The sequence below is a fragment of the Diceros bicornis genome, chromosome 1 (genome assembly GCF_020826845.1).
Source record: "Diceros bicornis minor isolate mBicDic1 chromosome 1, mDicBic1.mat.cur, whole genome shotgun sequence".
Taxonomy (NCBI): Eukaryota; Metazoa; Chordata; class Mammalia; order Perissodactyla; family Rhinocerotidae; genus Diceros; species Diceros bicornis.
Genome location: NC_080740.1, coordinates 895,496 through 905,156, shown reverse-complemented (window position 1 = coordinate 905,156; position 9,661 = coordinate 895,496). Strand labels below are relative to the sequence as shown.

The following is a 9,661-nucleotide window of genomic DNA, read 5'->3' as shown; positions in this document are numbered from 1 at the left end:
TCCAATTTAAGTAAAATAATTTTTAAAAATCGTTTGTGCAGGTAATACACACACACACACACACACAAGTTAACTGTGAAAGCACAGGAAATTTGTGAGCCTTGTTCACAGCTCAACCCCAGGGCTGGATAAAAAGGATACCCCCAAATATCTGAGTATAGATAAAGATACATCTGGAAAGATACATACTCAATTACAGAGAAGAATAATGGTACCATCAGGGGACCTTCACGTGCGTGTGTGTGTTTTATATATAAAACAGTTATGGGCTAAAGTTTTGTGGTTTATTTCTTTCTAATGATGTTGTCACAACTCTAAAAATCATGAAACTGGCCAATGTCAGCCGGACTGATGGGCTTTTCAATCCCAAATTCAATATGAAGAAGGAAGACAGAAGAGGAGGAAGAGGAGGAAGGGGAGGAACAGAAGGAGGGGGAGGGGAAGACCAGGAAAGAAGAGGCAAAAGGCCCCTGTCTCTTCTTTGCTTCTGCAAAGCGAAGGCCCTCCGGAGGAGGGTCACGGTGGCTCCCTTCACACAGCGAGCACAAGAGCCAACATGCTTCCACAAGAGGGCGCAAGGAAAGAGACCTCGGACTTGCTCAGCTGAACTCAATCCTGTACCTCTAAGTCAAGAAAAGAGAAGAAAAAGGAAGCCCTGCCAGGCGCCGCGGTGTGCTGGTCCGGGGGCCCGTGTCCGAGGCGGCAGCCAGGTGGGCCCCACGAGGGGACTCCGGGGACCGGGCGCGCATCTTCCGACACGTCGGTCTCGCCGCGCCAGCTGTACAGATTGGAGGACCCGAGTCATCGCCGCGAAGGGAGCCAGGGCTCCGTGGGGAACCACTCGCCAAACCACTTTCTAGCCGACCGGCTGGACGCACAACGATTTTGAACCCGATCGCAGAAAGCGCCCTAAGCATCTGCGCCGCGCTCTGGTGGTGACAGCAAAGTACAGCTGGTGGAAAAAGTCACCTCCAGCTAAACTCCGGGTGGAAGGGATCGATTTATGACTCCTCTGGGAGAAAAGTGCACAACTCTGCAATTTGTTTAAAAAACGCCCAGAGCTCATGGCTCTCCACCGGTCGCCGTTTCACCGAATGTGCACGTTTCAGCTTATCCGGTGGTGGGTGCGACGTCCGCGCAGCACCTGAGCGGCTTGCGCCCCTCTGGGGCCTGAAACCTGCGCGGCAGAGGGGATCGCGCGTCACCGCGTGTGCGTCCTGTCTCCAGGGCCTCTGTGCGCATTCGCCGGACTCCTCCGGATAACCTTTGGCGCAGAGAGGGTGGCTTCCCAGGATCTCCCCATGAGGCGGCGCGCGCAAGACACTAGTTTTAAAAACGTTGTTCAGCCTTTGAGCAGGCAAGCCACTTTAATTTTAGAAGAGTACACAACTGCTAATGCGCAGTGAGAGCCGACGTTTGCAGGGAGCTCATAACTGAAAACGCCCCACTCCACTACCAGGGGTACCGGGGTGCCTCTTGGCCCTCCCATTCCTGGGGAGCAAAGGGAGGTGCGCTCCGGGAAGACCTGACGTCCACCACGGAGTTGGGGCAGGAGAGTGATCCTCAGGCTTTATAGCCCCTCCCTGCCAGGGAAGGTTCCTTTTGTTCCACATTAAAATACAATCGTTGGGCCAGCCCGGTTGCTTAGCGGGTAAGCGCGCCCGCTCCTCTACTAGCGACCCGGGGTTCGGATCCCAGGCGCGCACAGACGGTCGGCTTCTCCGGCCATGCTGAGGCTGCGTCCCACATACAGCAACTAGAAGATGTGCGACTGTGACATACAACTATCTACTGGGGCTTTGGGGGGGAAAAAAAAGGAGGAGGATTGGCAATAGATGTTAGCTCAGAGTCGGCCTTCCTCAGGAAAAAGAGGAGGATTAGCACGGATGTTAGCTCAGGGCTGATCTTCCTCACACACACACAAAAAATATGTAATGGTTGGTGGTGGGCAAGGTGGGTGAAGGTGGTCAAAAGGTACAGACTTCCGGTTATAAGATAAATAAGTCCCAGGGATGTGATGTACAGCATGGCGACTATAGTTAATACTACATTGTGTATTTGAAAGTTGCTTAGAGAGTAGATCTTAAAAGTTCTCATGACAAGAAAAAAAAATTTTGTAACCATGTGTGGTGATGAACAGTAACTAAACTTACTGTGTTAACTAATTCCCCAATATATACATATTTCAAACCACTTTGTTGTACACCTAAAACTAATACTATGTCATATGTCAATTATAACTCAATACAAGAAATACAATGGAGTTTTAGTATGTACCAAAATCACCTAAAGCAGTGGTCTTCAAACTTTTGTTGTGTGTAAGAAACTCATCTGGGGAACTCATGAAAAAGGAAGATTTCTTGGCTCTAGGAAGGCTTGGCGTTAATGAAAACCCCAGGTAGTTTTGATGGGGTGGGTTTCCACTGCATTTTGAGAAAAACTGATGGACCCTAGTGCCAAAATGGGGACTCTAAAGGGCCCCTCCCAGCATTTCCCATCCGGGAGGTTTGCAGAAGCCGTCAGGAATCAGCATTGTTGTTATACACACGATTTGGATACAATAGAGGAATTCCACAGACTGCTCCTTAAGAACTCATGGTCTGGGGCCAGCCTGGTGGCGTAGCGGTTACGTGCACGCGCTCCACTGCTGGCCGCCCTGGTGCGGATCCCGCGCACGCACCAAGGCACCGCTTGTCAGGCCGTGCTGTGCCCGCGTCCCATATAAAGTAGAGGACGATGGGCACCAATGTTAGCTCAGGGCCAGTCTTCCTCAGTAAAAAAATCAGAAGAGGACTGGCATGGATGTTAGCTCAGGGCTGATCTTCCTCACAAAAATTAAAAAAATAAAAAAAAAGAACTCATGGTCTAATATGGTTACTGTCTTTCACAATTTTTAAAATTGAAAGTCAAAGAAAGAAATACATTTAGCATTATATCTAGTACTATGTATTTATGTGTATGTAAATATGCATGTCTGTATAAAATGGGAACATTTCAGGGAACAATACTTACCCTGACAGTGTGATGAGAAAAGCAACCCTTCTACAATCAGAACTTTCTCATGTGTTCTAAAGGTTAAAAACGTAACAAAACATTCCTTACATCTTCTTCCCTCCAGGTCCAGCTTCTCTTTGTTGTTCCGAAGAAAGCTGGGACTCCTCTAACTCCTCTTTTAAATGTATATTTGATGGCTTTTCAAATGCACATTCCACCTTATCTATGGTTATTTAGGGTGGATTTCAAAACGTGTACTACTTGAAGAGCTTTTCAAATGTATTTTGTGTGTTTACATCTGAGGACTTCCCCGGCTCCACCTTTTGGGGTAGATTCCCAAACCACAACTATTTATGGAGGTGGGCGTCTTCTTTTGTTCTGGAAAAGAACCCACAGATTTGTGGAGATGAAACTATGGTGAGGTACCCAGCAGTCTCTGGCTGGTGGGTGTCCTTCTGTCAGATCCTGGGAGGATGAAAGCCCTATTTCAGAAACACCAGAGCCTATGGGGGCATTTCCAGAACTGGGCAGTTGGCTCCTCCATTAACAGATAATAACACTGGCGTTGGCCCAACTCTGTTGACTAAGCCATGCACAACCCACAGGGTGGAACACGCCAGTCCGAGGCCTGTGGGAAGGGGATTGTTGGAGGTTCCAGGTTTAAGGAAGGGCTCCTCTCGTTCGGTAGTGTTCAGCGGACCCCCAGGAGCTGGGCCGGTAACTGTCCAGAGAAACTGAATGCGGGAATCTTCCAAATGCCCCCAGTAGGAAAGACGAGCGCAAAGGTCTTAGCGTGGCGCTGGGTATTGGCCACGCTTCTGAAGAGGAAGAAGGAGAGGGAAGGCTGCACTGGCCCCGAATTCACAGGACCCAGTGAGCAGCTGGATTTCAAGTTGAGGATGCAAGCCCAGACCCAGAGGTGAGAGCCCCAGGGCAGCGGTCCTTGCCTCCGGAGGCCACTTTCCATTTGCGAACGGGAGGCCCTCCGCGGGGGCGCACGGCAGGCGCAGTTCCACGCCTTTCGTTCTCGCCTGTTCCTTTAATTTCTGTCATTAACACCGCATCGGAGCAATCCAGAGGCACAAGCATGCTAGCTTTCTTTTTTAAGAAGATTCTCTGGCAAAACTATTTGCTTTTTAAGTTTCCTCAACCTTCCGCCCTAGAAATGAGGACTGAAATTGTGGTTAATGGGGATTTCCAATATCTGCATGGCAATTTGGAGATAAACATTCATCCCAAGGCCTCTCCCATTCATCTGTGGGGGAGGGAGAAGCTACCTGGCACCCCAATTCCACTCCTTTGAGGGTGCGGGGCCTGCGCGAGCCCATCCCACCGCCGAGTCCCGGAACCCAAGTTGGTGACCGGCGGTGGCCAACAGTGGAGGGTGGCCCCAAGGTCGGCGCGGCGGTTCTACACCCTCCCTCCGCCGCGGGGCCCGCGTGAGGTCTGGGGGACGTGTCCCCCGCCCGAGGACGCAGCGCTGGCCAGGCTGGTGCCCAGAAAGTCCCGTCCCGGGTGGGGGCCTCCAGCGGTGATGGGGAGGGCCGGAGGAACCGGGCCAGGGCGTGGAGGGTCCGCCCCCGGCGAGCGTGAGGCTCTGAAGTTCTGGAGACCAGGCGGCGGTCCTTGTAAAAGAGCCCAGGAATCGGGGGTCAGAAGCGCGTGGTGTCCGCAGAAACTCCTCGAACGCCGTGTGGGTCCTTCACTTTTCCGCGCCTTGGTCTCCACACTCGGATGAAGGAGTTTGATACTGGATAATTTTCTGAGAATGTATCAGGGTATTAATTCTGTGTTTGGAAAAAAAATATCTTTTAAAGAAATTATACCAAATAGTTGGGGTTAGTAATAACTGATCCTGAGATACAGACTTTTTTAAAGTAATGCTGAGGACACAAGTAAATTCTAAGCTTGCGGGGGAGAGTAACGAATGTAGAGAAAGAAAATGCAAGAACAAGGTAACATTTAAACATCTCCCCTTAGGGGCTGGCGGGGTGGCGTAGTGGTTAAGTTCTCTTGCTCTGCTTCTGTGGCCCGGGGTTCATAGGTTCTGATCCCCGTGGGGACCTACACACCACACATTAAGCCATGCCGTGGTGGCATCCCACATGTAAAGTGGAAGACAATGGGCACAGATGTTAGCCCAGGGCCAGTCTTCCTCAGCAAAAAGAGGAGGATTGGCAGATGTTAGTGCAGGGCTAATCTTACTCACCAAAAATAAATAAATAAATAAATAAATAAATAAATAAATAAATAAATAAATAACATCTACCCCTAGAGTGGGAAACCTGGGTCATGCGAGCTGTGCAAGAGGCACTGTGGTCACATCATGTTAGCTACATGCCTGCATCTGTCCATTTAAGTCCCTTGGCCTCCCTCCAGCACAGCTGGGGAGTCAGTCCCAGGATGGCCACAGTGTGAGCCAGACTCAGAGCCACCTCACTGGTGCGGGTTCTAGCTCCTACCATTCTGGGTGAGGTTTAGGAGCCAGACCTTGTTCCCAAAGCCCACAACGCAGGCTTTTGGATGCTCTTTCTTGGTAAGCTACTACAAGCTGAGGGTTTTTGGTTCCCAGACATTCTGCAGATCTGGGGGAGAATTTTTACCTGACCATGTCTTTCCACAGCCTGCCGGTGGCTGAGACGTAGAGGGCCCCCTTACGTGACTGCTGGACTCAATTACAGGTAGGGGGCAGCTGTCTTTCCAGCCTTCAACTCCTGTACTAACAATTGTCTATTCTCTCATCATGCCAGTGAGCCCCAGCCCACACTTCTCTCTCCTGGACTTCCCAAAAATTCCAACTGAACCTCAACACCTCAAGATCCCTTCAGCCTGATGGGAACCTGCCATCAACCCGCCATTGTATGAAAAGACCTGTTCCAGCACGTCTTGAGCGTTCAAGACAAAATGGTTATGACCGTTGTTCAAGCATGGTAAGGGCAGGGGATGGGTGTAGGAAGCTCTGCAGTGAGGTCTGGCCCTGGGGGAGAGAAATGGGCTCAACTCTGAATACAAGGGGAGGGGGATTTATAGCCAAGGAGCACGTGGAGGGTCAGTGGATGGATAATTACTAAGAGGAAACCTCAGGGGTGAACATCTGGCTAAACCAGCCTGGCCTGAGGGGATTCCTGCTGAAGGCAGGCCCCGTGACCAGACATCCCAAGAGGGATGGCAGCGAAGAACCTGCTCAGACATCTCAAGAGTGATCAGATATCTGGAGGGTAGGGGTTCTGGTTAAGCTGACTTAGCAGGATTCTTGCTAAAAGTGGACAGTGCAGAGATGAACATGAAAGCCCCAAAGGCAGGTCTTGTTGAACAAATGCTCAGAAAAGCCAGAGTAGAGTTCGGTTTAGGAGAGAATCTTTGCCAACAGCAGCCCAGCCTTTTCCTAGCAGAACAGAGCAGAAATTATGAGACAGAATTGCCATGTGTGTGCCTTTCTCGGCTGCAGGCAAAGAAGTATGAGCGACGCTGGTCTGCAGAGTGAGGTCCACACTCTTCAGCCTGGTGTATGAGGGCCTCCAACCTCACCTCTGGGTTTGCCACACAGCTCCTTCCAAATAGCAAGTGTTTTCAAGAGGCCTCGCCTTTGCATAAGCCCCTAGGATGCCCTTCCTTCCAACTGTTAAGCTCGTGAACCCCAAAAACCTGAACCAAATGTAACCAATGCCACAGTGGAGCCATTCCAGGCCGACCTTGCAGGGAGGTCCTGGGGGCCCCCACCAGCCTGCTGGCTTCCCTGTCAGTTCCCTTCGAAATGCAGAGGCCCTCCTTCCCTGCGGGCCTCCCCTCTGGCTGGGAACACCCTGCAGGGGATGAGGCATCTGCAGACCTGTCCTGCAGTGGGACCTGGGGCCTGGGGCAGGCCTGGGAGGCATTTTGTTCCTGTCCCGGAATGGTGATCACCTTCCTTTTTGCACAATAGTCCCTTGTTCTCTTAATTCGTCTTCGGCTGGTCGTGCCTATGAGGTTTCATGTCTTCCAGAACAAGCCCCACTTGTTCACCCATGAGCCAGGCTGCTCTGAGTGGACACCCAGTAAATGCTAAATTGAACTAACTCAAAGAGGAGAAAAGTTAGGACAGCAAGCTTCTGGCAATTATCTCAGAACTCCAAGGAGATGACTCAACAAAGACCAGCAGAATGCAAAGAAGATGGGAGGACATTGTCAATCTGACCAGTCAGATGTGGGAGAGAAAGGGCAAGACAAAGCTGGAGGTGACAAGTTTCAGGTCTCATTGAAGGGTCTCAAATTTATTTACAAGAGACTGAATGAGAGACTGGAAATAATCATTATAAAACAAGCAGAAAAGTAAGATTGCCAACACGTTTCCTAACATTCAGGCCAAGTTCACGGTGTGCCTACATGGGTGTTTCCAGGCATGTGTTAGTCCTGGGGCTGCCGCAACAGATTGCCACAAACTGGGTGACCTGAAACAACAGGAATTTATCCTCTTACAGTTCTGGAGGCCAGAGTCTGAAATTAAGGCATCGGCAGGACCAGGCTCCTGGGGAAAATCCTTCCTGCCTTCTCTTGGCTTCTGGTGGTCACCAGCAATCCAGCTGATGCCGGCTCAACACCAGGTTGACGTGAGGGAAGCCATATTACAGAAAAGAAACCCTATTGTAACTTTGAATGACCTCTGACTAACTGACCCAGACATGCTCTGTGGATTTTATGGCCCCTCCCAGCTGCTACAAGTTGATAACTTTGTTCTTTTGAGTTCTTTAGGAATGTGATGACCCCTGGGCAGAGTCTATGCTGACAGCCATCATCAATGACAACTGAAAGATCAGGGTATAGGGTGTTGCTTCAGTATCTGATGTGTATCAAGTAAAACAAAAGACTGTCAGGAACTAAGACCAGCTGCCTCCTCCACCCAGAGACCAGCCCTCTATATAACTGGCCTGTAATCTTTGCTCTGTAAGATGGTTCTTTTGGACATGAGTCTGCCATCTTCCCTGTTGCTACCAAGCTGTAATAAAAAGTCTTTTCTCTCCTACCTCCTTGCCTCTTGACTATTGGCATGTCTTGCAGTGGGCAAACGATACCCACCTTGGGCGGTAACACAAGGTGATTGATCCTTGCCTCATGGATACATCACTCTGGTCTCTGCCTCTGCTGCCACATGGCCTTCATCCTGCGCGTCTGTCTTCACATGGCCTATTTACAAGGACACCCATCACTGGATTTCGGGCTCACTCTAATTCAGTATGACCTTGTCTTAACTTGTTTACATCTGCCAAGACCCTATTTCCAAATAAGGTCACATTCCCAGGAATAAGAGATTAGGACTTAGACATACCTTGTTGGGGGCACATTTCTAACCCTTCAGCCCCCTCACTGCCACCCCGATTTGCACATGAAGTAAACTGAGCTGAGGGAATGGGGGTGAAGGTAGACTGGAAAAATTGGAAGGGCCAGTAGCTGGAGAGTGTCAGGAAATTCGTGGAATAGGTCATGCTCTGTTTAAAAGATTTAGTGAAAGCACTTGGAGTGTTTGAGGAATGAGGAGTAACTGAGAAGTCTTTATGTCTGGAGTGAAAATATGTGGTGGCCTCCAGTGTTTAACAGCAGAAAAGAACCTGAGATACACTAAAATAAGAGGTGTCAAACACTAAAAAGTTTAAAAGTTCACCTGCCGCTACTGAAGGGACTGAGGAACGTGCCTGTTGAGTATCTCGGGCTCTGTGCCGGGGCACTCAGGTAAGCTGCGTCTGATCCATTTGAGCCAGGTGTGTGTCACCATATCGTGAACAGAGAAATTTATCCACTGCCTCCAGCATCTGAGTAACTTACACAGCAATGAGGCGGAAACTGGACTTCTCTGTTCCTGGGACTCATTGAAGGAAACACCCCAGGTAGGGGCTCCATGGTCATATGACAAATTGCACCTCAGTGGGCAGACTGGATTAGGAGATGGAGGGGCCAGGACAAGGTCTGTGCTCTTAGATGGGATCAGGATACAGATCAGAGTGTGGGATCCAGGAAGGGATCTGTGCTCTGAGATGAGATCAGGACACAGATCAGAGTGTGGGGTCCAGGACAGGATCTGTGCTCTCATGGGATCAGAACACAGATCAGAGTGTGGGATCCAGGAAGGGATCTGTGCTCTGAGATGATATCAGGACACAGACTTGGGCATGGGATACAGAGAGGGATCTGTGCTCTGAGATGGGATCAGGACACAGATGAGGGTGTGGGATCCAGGAAGGGATCTGTGCTCTGAGATGAGATCAGGACACAGATCAGAGTGTGGGATCCTGGACAGGGTCTATGTTCTGAGATGGGATCTGGACACAGATCAGGGTGTGGGGTCCAGCACGCAGCAAGCCCTTCTTTCCTACAGGACAGAAGCCAAACTCTCTATGTGGTACTTGGGGCTCCAGATTCTGGGGATTCTGGTGAGAATTAAGCAATAAATGCAGGGGCTGGCTCTGTGGCTTAGCGGATAAGTGCACGCGCTCCGCTACTGGCGGCCCGGGTTCAGATCCCGGGCGCTCACCGACACACCGCTTCTCTGGCCATGCTGAGGCCACGTCCCACATACAGCAACTAGAAGGATGTGCAACTATGACATACAACTATCCACTGGGGCTTTGGGGGAAAAAAAAGGAAGAGGATTGGCAATAGATGTTAGCTCAGAGCTGGTCTTCCTCAGCAAAAAGAG

General features: G+C 50.3%; 1 long non-coding RNA gene across 1 annotated transcript; it reads left to right on the top strand.

Annotated features, from left to right (window-relative positions):
* The first annotated feature begins 3,350 nt into the window (after nucleotides 1-3,350).
* Nucleotides 3,351-7,993, top strand: LOC131414267 (uncharacterized). The gene is made up of 3 exons (XR_009222186.1): nucleotides 3,351-3,913; nucleotides 5,745-5,924; nucleotides 6,443-7,993. It is a non-coding gene; the product is annotated as an uncharacterized LOC131414267 (long non-coding RNA).
* Nucleotides 7,994-9,661: the final 1,668 nt, after the last annotated feature.